The following is a 15,960-nucleotide window of genomic DNA, read 5'->3' on the forward strand; positions in this document are numbered from 1 at the left end:
ATTAAAGAATAGTCAAACACCGAAGTGTTCCAGACAAACACTAGTGGGGGGAAAAAATGTAATTCTGTTCTCCATGAGGCCAATAAAAGCTAAACTGGAAGCCAAGATTTCTATCTTGCTGATGCATAAATTAGGCATGCTAAGTCATTTAAGCCTAAACACTAGTAAGGAGACCCCCACCTGGCATCAATGTACAGCACAGGAGGAGAACCTGGATGCCCATCTCTGCCTGGCAGTCACTATGCACATTCCTCCTTTTTCACGGCGACAGTATTGGCAGAGTCCCTCTGAGTAGGTAGAACTTTCACGGCCACCCAGCAATAAAATAATGCCTATCATAATATCAGTAAGGAGTTAGAACTCCTAACCATATCCAAAAATTAAAAAAAAAACTTCTTATTTACTAGTGTAAGACCAAATGGAGAATCTCTCAACTCTGATCTGTATTAGAAGTAAAAATAAAATGAAAACAAATAAGATGGGTCCCTTTTCATCCCCTGCCAGAGCATCGTGAGTAAAAAAGCCATAGAAACAGGGAGTTTAAATAATATTCGAGTGTTAGAACAAAAAAAGAATAATAAATGATACAACAAAGCCCAGACTTTGTTTCTAAATCATGTTTTATACCAATAACTCAAAAGATATAAAGGAAAAAAATTCCCATCAATATGATGTTAGATTTACCTGACAAAGATTTTTGTTGTTGTTATTTTGTTTTGTTTTTTCTAACTGAACTACAATGAGGTACATTTAAAAAACTTTCATGTTTGAGTTTCAGTCATACAATGATCAAACCCATCCCTCTACCAGTGCACATTCTCCACCAGCAAGCTATGTCTCCAGTATTACGCCCCCCCTTTCGAACCTTCCACCTGCATCTATGGTAGACAATTTCCCCCATACTCGCTCTCTACTTTGGGGCATTATGGTTTGCAATATAGATACTGAAAGTCTATCACATTTGGTCATTTATCTAATTTCAGCACACAACTTTATATAAACATAGATAATATTCTTAGGTGTACAGGGAAAGATAAGAGAACAAGAATAGCTAACACTTTTTTAATGTAATAAGTTGGAGGATGCACTATTTCTAATTTCACATATATCTATAGTAGATATAGATCTACTCAACAGATTACATGCCACTCACGTTTTTTCTTTTAACCTCCAGCTAACCCCTTCAACACTTACCTGGGAGTTTAACTACAAAAACTCACCCCCAGCACAAGAACACTAGAAAAGTAATGGGGGCAAATCTGTAGAAACCCACTAACCTCACTGAGCACAAACCAATACCAGTAAGGGCATAAAAGAAAAAAAACACCAGTAAATCCTCAGAGTCTTGATGAGCGTGTTCAATGAGTTCAAAGAAATGATAGCACAAGTGATAAGGAAAGCAGAAGAAAGTGTGAGAGTTGAAGGGAAAAATCTATTAAAGTCAGAAATAACAGAAATGTAGAATCTGGTAGTGAAATATTTATTTTTATTTTTTATTCATTTATTTTATTTTAGGTAGACATTTATTTTAAGTAGACAAATTTTAGGTAAACATTGTTATATGACCTGAAATTTTTCTTTGTAACTCGATCATTTTCATGACTTAAAGGAAATGGAAAAGAGGATGAAAATAGTGAGAGACAGCATTGAAGAGTTACGCAAGGAAACAATGCAGAAGTTAGAAATTAAAAGTTTACGGGAAGACTTACTGTCTAAGCAAAAGCAATCCCTAAAGGAACAAAAGGAGCTAGAAGAATTGTTGGAATTCCACATCAACCTAAAGGTGTGCTATTTTATTGGGTTAAACACTGTGTGCGTAGATACAAAATCCTTGGTATTAAAATTGTCAACATTGGTCGGACATATGCCACAAAAAGAATGTTCTGCATTGTAATAGCTTGAACCCTGGGTATCCCCAAATAATCTTTTAGAGTGTTTCGAATTAGAGCCCTGGCTCAGAGGAAACTTTGGTACATTTACAGAATAGAGTACTATGTAGCTGTTAGAAAAGATGAAGTTATGAAATTTACATACAAGTGGTACTACATGGAAAGTATCATGTTAAGCAAAATGAGTCAGAAAGAGTGGGATAGACACAGAAAGATTGCATTCATCTGGAGAACATAAACCAACAAAATAGGAGACTAACACCCAGGTGTGGCTGAGATTAGTACCAGGAATTGTGCTCCATGACTTGAAGGCCAGCCACATGTGCTAGGGGAAAAGGGAGCTCAGATAGAGAAGGGAGCACCAAATAAAGGGTGTTGTGAGGATCCTCCCAGGGTGAGAGAAGCATGCTGAAAGTAGACTATAGACCAAACATGATTGTCACTCAATGCGTCTCTTGCAAAACACAGTACCCAAAAGAAGAGAGAGAGAACAAGGGGGAATGCCCTGCCACAGAGGCAGGGTGGGCTGGGGGGAATGGGGGGTGGGAGGGATGCTGGGACCCGTGGTGGTGGAGGATGGGCACTGGTGGAGGGATGGGTACTTGATCATTTTATTTTTTTATTAATGAGACATCATGAGGTACAGTTGTAGACTTACAAATTTTTGTGCTTGGTTTTCAATTGTACAATGATCAAATACCCATCCCTCCACCAGTGCCCATTTCCCACCACCATGGATCCCAGTATCCCTCAGACCCCCCTTCCCCCCATCCCACCCTGCCTCTGTGGCAGGGTATTCCCTTTTGTTCTCTCTCTCTTTTTGGATGCTGTGGTTTGCAAAAGAGGCAATGGTTGACAATCATGTTTGGTCTATAGTCTACTTTCAGCATGCTTCTCCCATCCTGGGAGGATCCTCCCAACACCCTTTATTTGGTGCTCCCTTCTCTATCAGAACTCCCTTTTCCCCTAGCATGTGTGGCTGGCCTCCAAGCCATGGAGTAAAATTCCTGGTACTAATCTCGGCTATTCTTGGGTGTTAGTCTCCTATTTTGTTACTTTATCTTCCCCAGATGAATGCGATCTTTCTATGTCTATCCCTTTCTTTCTGAGTCATTTTGCTTAACATGATACTTCCCATGTAGTACCACTGGTATGTAAATTTCATGACTTCTTCTTTTCTAATAGTTACATAGTACTCCGTTGTGTAAATGTACCAAAGTTTCTTTAACCAGTCATCTGTTCTTGGGCACTAGGTTTTTTTCCAGATTCTGGCTATTGTAAAGAGTGCTGCAATGAACAAACAAGTGCAGATGTCACTTCGACTATACTTTTTTGCCTTTCTGGGATGTTTTTCCAGGAGTGGTATTGCTGGCACGGATATGGCTAGAAAGGGACACTCCTTCACTGCTGGTGGGAATGCCGACTGGTTCAGCCCTTTTGGAAAACAGTATGGACGATTCTCAAAAAATTAGAAGGTGAAATATTTTTTTAAAAGTTAACAAGTTCTGAACAGGAGCACAACAGAAGCTGATCAGAAGATTGAGGAGCTCCAAGATAACGAAGGGGAAACCACTAGGAATTAGTGGAATGCAGAAAGTAGTCTGAAAAGACATGAACAGCACACTAAAGAACTATGGGAGGAGTTCAAGGGAAACAGTGTAAGAATAACTGGAGTCCCTGAAGAACAGGAAAGCAAATGAGAAAAATCAACCACTAAAGAAATCTTTGATAATAACTTCCCAGAATTGAGGATTACAGGCACTAAGATCCAGGAGACCCAAGGGTTCCAGTGAAAATAAACCCAATTAGAAAAATTCCAAGATACTTTAATATTCAAAATGACAGAATATTGATAGAGACAGAATACTGAAAGCAGTAAGATCAAAAGAGAAGTTATATACCAAGGAAAGCCCAAAAGATGTACATCAGATCTACCAAATGAGAAGCTACAAGCCAAAGAAGAGTATGGAAAGATAAAATACAAAGACTCAAAGAACTGAATGGATAGGCCCTAAAAAGCTCAAGGACTTCATAGCCTTCCTTGAAACCAATTTTACAAAAAGTGTTTAAAAGGCTCCTTTAAAGGACAGGAGAAATTTTCCATCATATGGTACTCCTAATGTGTATCGTTGTCCTTACTAGACTAAAAAATGTTAAAAACATATAATAACTAATTATCACAAATTGACTTTGGGGTATTTATTTCCTAATAATTTTATATGCCATCCTTTTGGACTAAGTAATATGAAATAATTTTAATATCTGCCAGCCAAGGGAGGTAAAAAAATCATTTATGACAGAATATATATTACTATTATGCAGAAAGTTTCAAGTATGAAGTAAAATTTAAATGCAGTATGTTTTAGATACCACTTAATCACTTAATCACTTAATCACTTAATCCCCGTTATTCATCGATTTATTCGAGCGGGTGCCAGTAACGTCTCCATTCATCCCGGTTGCGTGCTACCGTAGCCCAATGGTATCTGTTCGTTTTAGGAACATGTACAGCCTCAAACCGATCATTTAGGGTCTTGATGAAGAAGTCTGACCATCTTATAGGTGGGTGTCCACGTGATCTTTTGATGTCTCGTGGAATCCAATCAGTAATGGCTCTAGTCCAGCGGTTGTCTGTAAACCTCATTACGTGTCCAGCCCATCTAATTTTTGATGTCTTGGCAAATGAGACAGCGTCCCTGATTCTTGAGCGTTGACGAAGATCAGAACTCCGGATTCTATCTCTCATTTGAGTGAATCGTGATATTCCAAGCATAGTTCTTTCGATTCCTCTTTGAGAGACCCGAATAGTGTTCTTATCCTGTTTTCGTAGGGTCCAGGTCTCTGAGGCATATGTTAATGCAGGAAGAATAGTGGAATCAAAGAGATGTGCTCGTAGCTGGAGGTTCTTTGTCCTTTTAGTTATTTCTTCAATGCTCTTGAAGGCATTCCAAGGCGCTCTCTTCCTCCTGCGCAACTCAGGTGCCAGGTCATTCATCATGTTGATTTCTCGACCGAGGTATATATAACTGTTGCATTCGGAGATGGTGGTTCCATTGAGAGCGAATGGAGGGTCAGGAACAAGGCTGTTTCTCATAAACATTGTCTTCGTAAGATTCAGCTGTAGTCCGACCTTTCCACATTCACGGTCAAAGTCGTTCAGCATTTGTGCCGCTTGGTTGATGTTTGGTGTTATTAGAACGATGTCATCAGCAAAGCGGAGGTGGTGTAGTTGCCGACCATCTATCTTCACTCCCATGTTTTCCCATTCCAGTCGTCGCATGATGTTCTCAAGGGTGGCACTGAAGAGTTTTGGTGAAATGGTATCACCCTGCCGAACCCCTCTCTTGATATGGATGATTACTTCTTTGTAGAATGGTGAGATCTTGGTAGTGAATCCGCAATAGAGCTCACGAAGGATCCTGATGTATTGAGTTTGTACGCCCTGATTGGCTAGGGCTTCCATGACTGCTTCTGTCTCAACAGAATCAAAGGCCTTCTTTAAATCAATGAACGTTAGACAGAGTGGCATCTTGAACTCCCGAGATACCTCAATGAGCTTGGTTATTGTGTGGATATGGTCGATGGTACTGAATCCTTTTCGGAATCCAGCTTGTTCACATGGTTGTCCTTCATCTAGTGTTCTGCTAATCCTATTCAGGATGACTCGAGTGAATAGTTTGTAGATGACAGACAATAGGCAGATTGGGCGATAGTTGCCAATGTCGTGGATGTCTCCTTTCTTGTATAGTAGTACAGTCCTGCTGGTTTTCCATTGGGATGGAACCTTGCATTCAGACAGGTAGCGTGTGAAGAGTCGAGCCAATGTATTGATGAGTACTGATGGTAAGTTCTTCAGGTGTCAGGTCTGATCTTGTCTGGGCCAGGTGCTCTTTGTTTCTTTACCGACGAGATAGCATGTTGGATTTCGGAAGGGAGAACATTGGGAACGACATATCCATCATGTGATATGTGGTATGTGGGCAAGTGGATGTGGCTATTAAAGAGATATGAGTAAAAGTCATGAATAATCTTCTCCATTGCCCTTCTGGAAGATGTGATAGATCCATCATGATGTCGGAGGGCAGTCATCTTGGTTTTGTAGTTGGTGAAGGACAGGCGGGCATTACGAATGTTTTTCCCAGCTTCTGCTGCATCTACCAGTACTGCTGCTCTCCTGTTTTTGAGGTCATCCTTGATGGCTTCTCTGCACTGTTTTGCCAGTTCGGACGTTTGCTTGTGGTTGCCTGAGGCACATGCCAAGCCACGTTGGCGAATAAGTTCAAGAGTGTTCGAAGAAAGACGGTTTTTTGTGGTTATCTCTCTCTTGGCATTCCTTGCACAATCATGGAGGTGCTGAATCATTCGATCGTATTCCTCATCAATGTTGTCAATGACGGCATCTTCCCATGTTGCCGCAATAGAGCCAAAGAGCTCCCAGTTGGTGGTTGTTCTGGGAGTCCTCTTCTTAAACCTTGCATTCTTTTCTCCTCGTTCTGTGAGGTAGAATTTTGCACGAAGAAGACGGTGGTCTGATCCCGTTTGGAATTTTGGGACAACAGCAACATCGGTTAGGCAAAACCGCCGATTGAATATGATGTGGTCTATTTCATTGGGGAACCGTCCATCGGGAGACTCCCATGTCCAACGTTTAGATTCAGCCTTTTGGAATTGTGAGTTACCATGGAAGGTTTTGGTTGACATGATGAACTCAGACAGTCTGTCACCCTGTTCATTCCATTCCAGGCCATGGGTTCCGATGTGGAGTTCATCGACTGATCTTCTTGGTCCTATCTTGGCATTAAAATCACCGACAATGATCTTGTAGAAGGTGTGATCTTCTTTATAGAACTTCTCCAGCTCCATGTAGAATTTCTCAGTTTCTCTTTCACCATAACTGGATGTTGGTGCATAGACAACAAAGATAGAAACTGCCGGTAATGAGCCACATTTATTCAAGTGTAATCGTCCGATTCGGGTTGTTAGGCATTCAAATGAATCAATGCTCGTGACTAAGTTTGTGTTGACAAGGATACCAACACCACCGACGCCTCTTTTATCACATGTTCCAAGGAACAGTTCTTCTCCAGTGTCGAAAACAGCATGATGGGATTGATGTCTTCTCGTTTCGGTCAGACCAATGATGTCGTACTTGATCTTTCGTGCTTGTACCATAAGGTCTTCAATGGATGCAGCAGATGCCAGCGTACGAGCATTAAAAGTACAATCATTTTTGTTTTTCTGCGTTTTGGCAGCCTATGTCTGCCTTGGTGTTTTATCAGCCTCTCCTTCCATATCCTTCTCGACTCTGCATATTCAGGGTTAGGGAAATGAGATCCATTTATTACTGGATTTGGCATATCAATTTGGTCTATTTGGCATAGACTACGGATAGCTTGCCAGGCTCTGCCGTGTGGGTTGGATATTTAAGGATATTTAAGGTACCCTGAAAACTTAGAGAAAAGTAAATAAACAGTTGCGTGGCCGCGAATGCGGCCGCGCGCTCCCAGGAGCTTGTTGTGATAATCTCTGGATCCTGGCCGTTGTTGGGGTTACACGGCAGTTGGAGGGTGTAACTGTCTAGCTACTGACAGGTCCAGTCCCAAACCGTGCAGGCTTGGAGATCTCAGCCCCAGGTCCCACACACCTGGGTTCCTCTGCCAGTTCTGTTATGTCTGAGGCTTATTCAAGTGTGTGGAGAGTGGCCCCAGTTTTAGATACCAGAGTTGAAAATTTAGATATGTAGATGAGAATAGGCAGTATACAATATTGTACTAAATAATTTGAATTTACTTATCTGTATAGGTTACAATCATATAGCAATTTCTTTAAAGGCTTTTTTTTTTTGAGCAATAAATAGGAAATAAATTAGTTATATGCTTGCCAAGGAGACAGGCAGGCACTGTTGGGACACTGGTCTTCGGATGGGTATTGCAACATGGTATGCCTAAAACAACTCTATTAGGAACAGCTTTGTAAATCACTGTGCCTTTAATATACAATTAATTAAAAAGGACAAATTTAAAAACTGAAAAAAATTAAAACTTTTACTCTGTTAAAGACTGTTTTAAAAGATTTTAAAAGGACATTGTTTGAAAGGTAGTAATAGCAACCTAATATCTGAAAAAGCAGACCTGCCAAAAATTTCTAGCCTAGAACAAAGATGTGAGACATTTAAAATAAAAATACAAATAAAACAAATACATAAAATCTTGTCCAATACCATTAGCCATTACAAAGTTACAAGTTAAACAATCATTGGAAGAGACACTGTGGAAAATAACTGTAGAAATTTTTTTTTAATTTAGAAGATGGGAAATTTGTAAAAAATTTAGAGGTGGGAGAGATAAGCCTCACCAGGAACAGGAACACATACTTGCATGTAGGATGCCTGGGCTCTATTCAAGGAAATATGTGGTTCCCAGAGCATTACAAGAGGAAAAACCCCAAGAAAAGAGTGCAGAATATACCTGAGGACTATCAGGTGTGACACCAAAATCAAATAAAACATATAAACACCATATGATCCAGAAATTTTAAAAAAAAAATCCAAAATGTCAAATATCACACAAACTGGGGGGAAAAAATAAAAGCCTTATCTCTATGATAAGGCACAAGCAAGGTTGCCCACTCTTGCCAGTCCTATTCAGGATGGTAGTGGAACTACTCGCCATAGCAACTAGGTAAGAAAAAGAGACAGACCTTCAGGGATACAATCAGCTAATCCTTGATAACAGGGTAAAAAAATATATGAAGCACAGTAAGGAAAACCTCTTCAACAATGGCGTTGGAAAAACTGGTCAGGTACATGTATAAATAAATGAATAAATAAGCAGACATCTTTCGCACTCCATGAACAAAAGTTAAAACAAAATGGATTATTATTCACAACACAGAGACTGACCCACATCCACAAGAACAAAAGCAACCAGTGCTGGCGTGGATGTGGTGAGAAAGGGACCCTCCTTCACTGCTGGTGGGAATGCAGACTGGTTCAGCCTTTTTGGAAAACAGTATGGAGGATTCTCAAAAAATTAGAAATTGAGCTCCCATTTGACCCAGCAATACCACTTCTGGGAATATATCCCAGAGAGGCAAAATTATAGTCGAAGTAACATCTGCACTTGTTTGTTCATTGCAGCACTCTTTACAATAGCCAGAATCTGGAAAAAACCTGAGTGTCTGAGAACAGATGGCTGGTTAAAGAAACTTTGGTACATTTACACGATGGAATACTATGTAGCTGTTAGAAAAGACTAAGTCATGAAATTTACATACAAGTGGTACTACATGGAAAGTATCATGTTAAGCAAAATGACTCAGAAAGAAAGGGATAGACATAGAAAGATTGCATTCATCTGGGGAACATAAAGTAACAAAATAGGAGACTAACACCCAAGAATAGCCGAGATTAGTACCAGGAATTTTACTCCATGGCTTGGAGGCCAGCCACACATGCTAGGGGAAAAGGGAGTTCCGATAGAGAAGGGAGCACCAAACAAAGGGTGTTGGGAGGATTCTCCCAGGATGGGAGAAGCATGCTGAAAGTAGACTATAGACCAAACAGGATTGCCACTCAATGCCTTTTCTGCAAAACACAGTACCCAAAAGAAGAGAGAGAAAACAAAAGGGAATGCCTTGCAACAGAGGCAGGGTGAGATGGGGGGGAAGGGGGGGTCTGAGGGATACTGGGATCCGTGGTGGTGGGAAATGGGCACTGGTGGAGGGATGGGTATTTGATCATTGTACAATTGTAACCCAAACACAAAAATTTGTAAGTCTACAACTGTACCTCATGGTGTCTCACTAATAAATTTTTTAATGGATTATTAAAGACCTTAATATCAGACCTGAGTCCATTAAGGTACACAGAGGGAAATGTAGGCAGGACTCTCCATGACATTGTATTTAAAGGTCTCTTGATGAAACACCACTGACCAAGCAAGTGGAAACCAAGATAAATGGGTGTACATTAAACTAAGAAGCTTCTGCGACTCAAAAGAAATGATAGCCTACAGAATGGGATAAACTACTTACTCTACACCCATCTAATAAGGGGTTCATAACAAAGATATACAAGGCACTGGCAGAACTTTACATGAGAATGTATACAAAAATGGGAAGGAGAGATGAAAAGAAACTTCCTCTAAGAAGAAAAACAAATGGCCAAAAGGTTGCATGCCACAGGGACTGCACACATCATAAAGAACAAGAGTAACCAGTGCTGGTATGGATGTGGGGAGAAAGGGATTCTCATTCATTGTTGGTGGGAATCCTGACTGGTACTTCCTTTTTGGAAAACAGTATGGGTATTTCTTAAAAAAAAAAAAACTGAAAATTAAACTGCCACTTGACCCAGGAATACCACTCCTGGAAATATACCCTAACGACCCCCAAAAACACAATGTAGAAAACACATCTGCACTCCTATGTTCATTGCAGCACTATTCACAATAGCCAGAATCTGGAAACAACCTGAGTGCCCGAGAACAGATGACTGCTTAAAGAAACTTTGGTACATCTACACAATGAAATACTATGCAACTATTAGGAAAGATGAAGTCATGAAATTTGCTTATAAGTGGATGGATATGAAGAGTTGGGCCTTGTCTCACAGGGAGGCAAAATTATTTGGGGAAAATATGCCTAGGTTACCAATAGTCCTGAAAATTATGGATGCATCAATGCAAGCTTACTGGTTTGACAGCAGCTTATAAGTAACTCCTTATAATCACAGTAACTCCTTATACATCCCACTCAGGGAAGCTCCCAGTGACCACTGCCAAGCTTAACATATCTGCAGTCATCAAGAAAAAAAGCAGATGAAACTGCACAAAACATTAAAGTGGCCTAGGCCTAGTTGTCTTTTAAAATATATATATTCATTATATCTTATTATTAGGGAAATTTAGTAAGAATAATGGTGTGCCACCTATAGTACCTACAAAAATGACCACCTTAGATAATGATGGAAACAAGTGTAGTAGATGTGTGGAAAGAAGAAAACCCTTGTGTACTAATGGGAATGGGGCTGGAGTGGTAGCGCAGCGGGTAAGGCATTTTCCTTGCATGCAGCCGACATGGCTGACCCGAGTTCAATTCCTCCACCCCTCTCGGAGAGCCCCGCAAGCTACCGGGAGTATCTCGCCCACACGGCAGAGCCTGGCAAGCTACCCGTGATGTACTCGATATGCCAAACACAGTAACAACAAGTCTCACGATGGAGACGTTACTGGGCCCGCTCGAGCAAATCGATGAACAAGGGGAGGACTGTGACTCTGACTGTGACTAATGGGAATGTAAACTGATGTGAACTGCTACAATCAGTAAGGAAAGCACTGTGAAGACTCCTCAATTAAAAACGAATGAATAGAAATTCTATGTAATGTTATTTTATTTATTTTACAAAAAAGTAATAAAACACTAATTCAAAAACACCTCCACATTTATTGTAGCATTATTTGAAATAACCAAGAAATGAAAACAAATTAAATGTTCATCGGCTGATGAAGAAGAAGGAAGAAAGAAGGAGGAGGAGGAGGAGGAGGAAGAGGAGGAGGAGGAGGAGGAGAATGTGTAGCATAAATATACAATGAAATACTATTCAGCAATAAAAAAGACAAAATGTTCATTTGCAACATTAGTAGAATACTGCTATGCTAAATGAAGTCAGATGAAGAAAGACATGATTTCACTCATATTATAAAGCAAGCAAATGGATAAATTAAATAAAACAAAATAAACATTTATACACTAAGGCCAGTGTCACAGTCACGGTCCTCCCGTTATTCATCGATTTGCTCGAGCGGGCCCAGTAACATCTCCATCGTGAGAACTGTTGTTACTGTGTTTGGCATATCGAATATATCACGGGGAGCTTTCCAGGCTTTTCTATGCGGGTGAGATACTCTCAGTAGCTTGCCGGGCTCTCCGAGAGGGGTGGAGGAATCGAACTTGGGTCGGCCATATTGGCCGCTTGCAAGGCAAATGCCTTACCCGCTGTGCTATCACTCCAGCCCAAGGCCAGTGTATAGATTTTATTGTTGGATACCTGGCTTGATTCCATATCCAATCTATTGTCCTAAGTGTTGCGATGAATAGTGGTGTTTATGTATCTTTTGGCAGTTTTGCAGGGGGGTCGTGGGGAGGGACACCTGGGGTTACTCAGGAATCACTCCTGGAGGAGCACAGGTGCCATATGGGGTTCCAGGGATTAAATCTGGGTCTCAGCCACACATGCAAGGTAAGTGTCCTGCCTGCTGTACTATCTCTACAGACCCTGTATGTATTCTTTTGAATGAATATTTTTTTTTTTATCTTGGGGATAGATACCAAAAAAGTGGAATTACTGGGTTGTATGGCAGCTCTGTATTTACTTTTCTGAGAAATTTCCATGAACATTTCCATAGAGGTTGACCCAGATAGCATTCCTAACAGCAGTGGATGAGAATTTTCTTTATTTCCACATGTTCCACAACACAGATTATTCCCCTCTTTTTGGTTTCATATGTGCCATTCTCACTGGTGTGAGATGACATCTCATAGTCATCTTGATTTGGATTTCCATAATGACAAGGGATGATCAGCATTTTTTCATGTGCCTATTAGCCATCTGTCCGTCTTCTTCAGAGAAGTGTTTGCTTATGTCCACTCCCCATTTTTAGATAGGGTCATTGACTTTCTGTTGTTTATCTTTTGGATTGCTTTACATATCTCAGATATAAATCCTTTATTCGAGTGTGAATATTTCGGCCCAGCAGTTACATGCTTTTTAGTTTGAGCCAGTGTTTCTTTTACACACAAAAAAGTTTCCATTTGATGTAATCTCATTTGTTTGTTTTTGGCTTCATTGCCTTTGTCAATAAAATTAATTTTGCTGCGTTGTGATTTATTTTTATTTAAGCAAAACAAGAATCAGTTAAAAACTTTTTAGCCACATTTTAGAATACTAAGATCCTTCTTTCAGTGAACCTAAAACCAAAGAAAATCGTGTGTGTGCGTGTGTGCATGTGTGGGTGGGGACTGAAACAGAGAATTGAAAAGTGAGAGAAATATTTGCCAGCATGGTGGATGGGGGTGTAGCAGAGCTCCTGACCCGTGCTAAGGGGGCTCGGGGTATTGCCTGTCTTACTTTGCCAGCCAGGTCTGCAGTTAAATGTGAGGTTTGGAGGATGTGGTGCTGCCTTTGACCTGCAGTGCAGAGAAATACCTGAATCACTCCTTCAAGGCTGCACTGGGTAATGTCTAGGAAGCTAGGAAGCGGTGGTGCTGGGGATGGAATCTTGCCCTGCTAAATGTGAGTCCCCACCCCTAAAATTTACATATTCATTATTATTATGTTGTCTGGGCCAGAATAAGATTTTTCTTAACTATATATATATATTATGTATATTATATATTATATTAGGCTGGAGAGATATCACAGAGGGTAGGGCATTTGCGTAGCACACAGTCAACCTGGGTTCGATTCCTCGATCCCTCTCAGAGAGCCCGGCAAGCTACCGAGAGTATCCCACCCACACGGCAGAGCCTGGCAAGCTCCCCCTGGCGGATTCCATGTGCCAAACACAGTAACAACAAGTCTCACAATGGATGTCGGCTAGAGCAAATCGATGAACAACGGGAAGACAGTGCTACAGTGCTAGCGATAGCACAGCGGGTAGGGCGTTTGCCTTGCACGCAGCCAACATGGCCGACCCGAGTTCGATTCCTCCGCCCCTCTCGGAGAGCCCGGCAAGCTGCCGAGAGTATTCGATATGCCAGACACAGTAACAACAAAGTCTCCAATGGAGACGTTACTGGACCTGCTCGAGCAAATCGACGATCAACGGGAGGGCCTTTACTTTACTTTATATATTAAATTAACAAGCTCACACAAAGAGAAAATGCTTCTTCCGACACTAGCAGCTGTTTATGGGCACTCAGGTTGTTTCCATATTGCTTATAAATAAAATCAGTAACAGAGAAGTTTCCGCCGGGTGAACGGTTTAGTTATCCTCAAATAAAGACTGAACAACCCCATGGTGAGATCAAATTTTCACAAATTTTCGTTTACAGAAGTTGTTGATAATTCATTTAGGTTGTAACAAGTAATATAAAACAAAGTGTTATGTGCCTGCTGAAAGGGAAGGCTGGAGAAGGGGCAGGGAAATGGGGTGAAGGATGGAGGGAAGGTCTCTCAGGGGTTGGTGCTGAAACATCAAAAGCTCTAACAACCATATTACGGACAACTCTGTAAATCATGGTGTTTAAATGCAGTGAAAAAGAGAGAAAGAAAGTTCAACTATTATTACTTTGTTAAAGGTTTCAGGCTCTTACACAGTGAATGACTGTTTTGTTTTGAATGTACTTTGCATGTTTATTTGAGTAATTTATTTTATAGAGGATTTTTATACTTATTGCAGATATTCATGCATTATAACTACAGTATATTTTTTCTAACATAAAACCAACATTGCCTTTTTAGGATAAAACACAGTTTTTTTGTTTATTTTTTTATTTGTTTGTGTTTGGGAATAAAGCCAGAAATGCCCTGGGTTTACTCCTGGCTCTGAGCTCAGGGATATCTCCTAGCAGTGTTTAGAAAACCATATGTGGTGCAGTGTGCAAGAAAAGTGTCCTGCCTACTGTGCTATCTCTCCAGTCACTGGAAAAAAACCAGTTTTATATTTTTTTATAGAACTATTTCTATTTCCCTTTAATCTGTTCCTATTTCCCTTTAATTTCTTCTTAACTTTCCTTACTGTTACTAAATTGTGTTTTTGTAGCATTCTTCTAGTTAATGTAATTTTAAAACATATTAGTAAAGAATTACTTTGAAAAAATTGCATAGCTATAAAAGGATAGCTTAAAAGTTTTTAGCTTATTGATTTAATATTTTGCAGAAATTCAGAAGTTTACTTTTATTTATTTATATATATGTAGGTATCAAAACCTACATTTTTTATATCTTTTTTTACATGGGCTACCTAAAGTCAATCACCAGTTACCAGAACTGGAGAGTTAATGTACACAACTGAGCCTACCCAGGACCCTGAACAACCAAAGCAACCCTGAGTAGTCAATTATGGTTGGAGGGATTGCTCAGGATTTGAGATGTGTGCTGAAAGTAGATAAAGGACTAAACATGATGGCCTCTTGGTATCTGTATTGCAAACCATAATGCCCAAAGGTAGAGAGAGAGTAAAAATAAAAGTATCTGCCATAGAGGCAGGGGTGGGGTCGGGTTGGGGTGGTGGGAAGGATACTGGGGACATTGGTGGTGGAAATGTACACTGGTGGAGTGATGGGTGTTTGATCATTTTATGACTGAAATTCAGTCATGAAAGCTTTGCAACTGTATCTCACAGTGATTCAATTAAAAAAATAATTTATGAATTTAAAAAAAAAGAATGGACCATCTTAAGTCCTGACTCCAAACTTTACTATAGCATTATAACAATTTAAGATGTGCAGCATCTACACATATATGAAAAGTTAATTTACAACAAAAAAGTCAAGAGAATATCCTGAAATGTAGAAAATCTCTTCAGTAAATGGTATTGAAAAAATACTCTTGCATGCAAAAGAATAAAACTGGATAATTATTTCATACCACAAAGAAAATTTAATTCAAAAGATTGAAGATTTGGATGAAGACCAGAAACCACTAAAAATATAAAGAAAAAACCAGGGCACTAAAACAAATTTTCTTCAAAAAACTTGGCTATAATGACAGCGGAATAAAAACTAAAGCTAACAAAAATATACAAATATACGTAATGGCTTCTGTATTGTGAAAAGAAACTTTCTGAAAAATTAAGAAACATCATCCTGAATGAAAAAAAAAGTTATTTACACATCATTTATTGACCACAGGGCTATTTTTATCCCTGGCACAAAAAAATCATAAACCCAACAATAATAATAGCCAAATAAAAAATGAGCAGAAGACCGAGACTCTTCTCCAGGGAGATACACAAATGGACAACAAACACGTGCAAAAAAATGTTCATTACCACTATTAGGGAAATGCAAATCAAAAATAAAATGGGATATCATCTCATACCTGTAAGTATCCCTTTTATTAAAAAGA

General features: G+C 39.8%; 1 protein-coding gene across 1 annotated transcript in view; it reads right to left on the reverse strand.

Annotated features, from left to right (window-relative positions):
• The window catches only part of NELL2 (neural EGFL like 2), a 457,184-nt gene that overhangs the window by 346,166 nt on the left and 95,058 nt on the right, over positions 1 to 15,960 (reverse strand). The window lies entirely within an intron of this gene.

Source organism: Sorex fumeus, unplaced genomic scaffold (assembly GCF_029834395.1).
Source record: "Sorex fumeus unplaced genomic scaffold, SorFum_2.1 ptg000036l, whole genome shotgun sequence".
Classification (NCBI taxonomy): Eukaryota; Metazoa; Chordata; class Mammalia; order Eulipotyphla; family Soricidae; genus Sorex; species Sorex fumeus.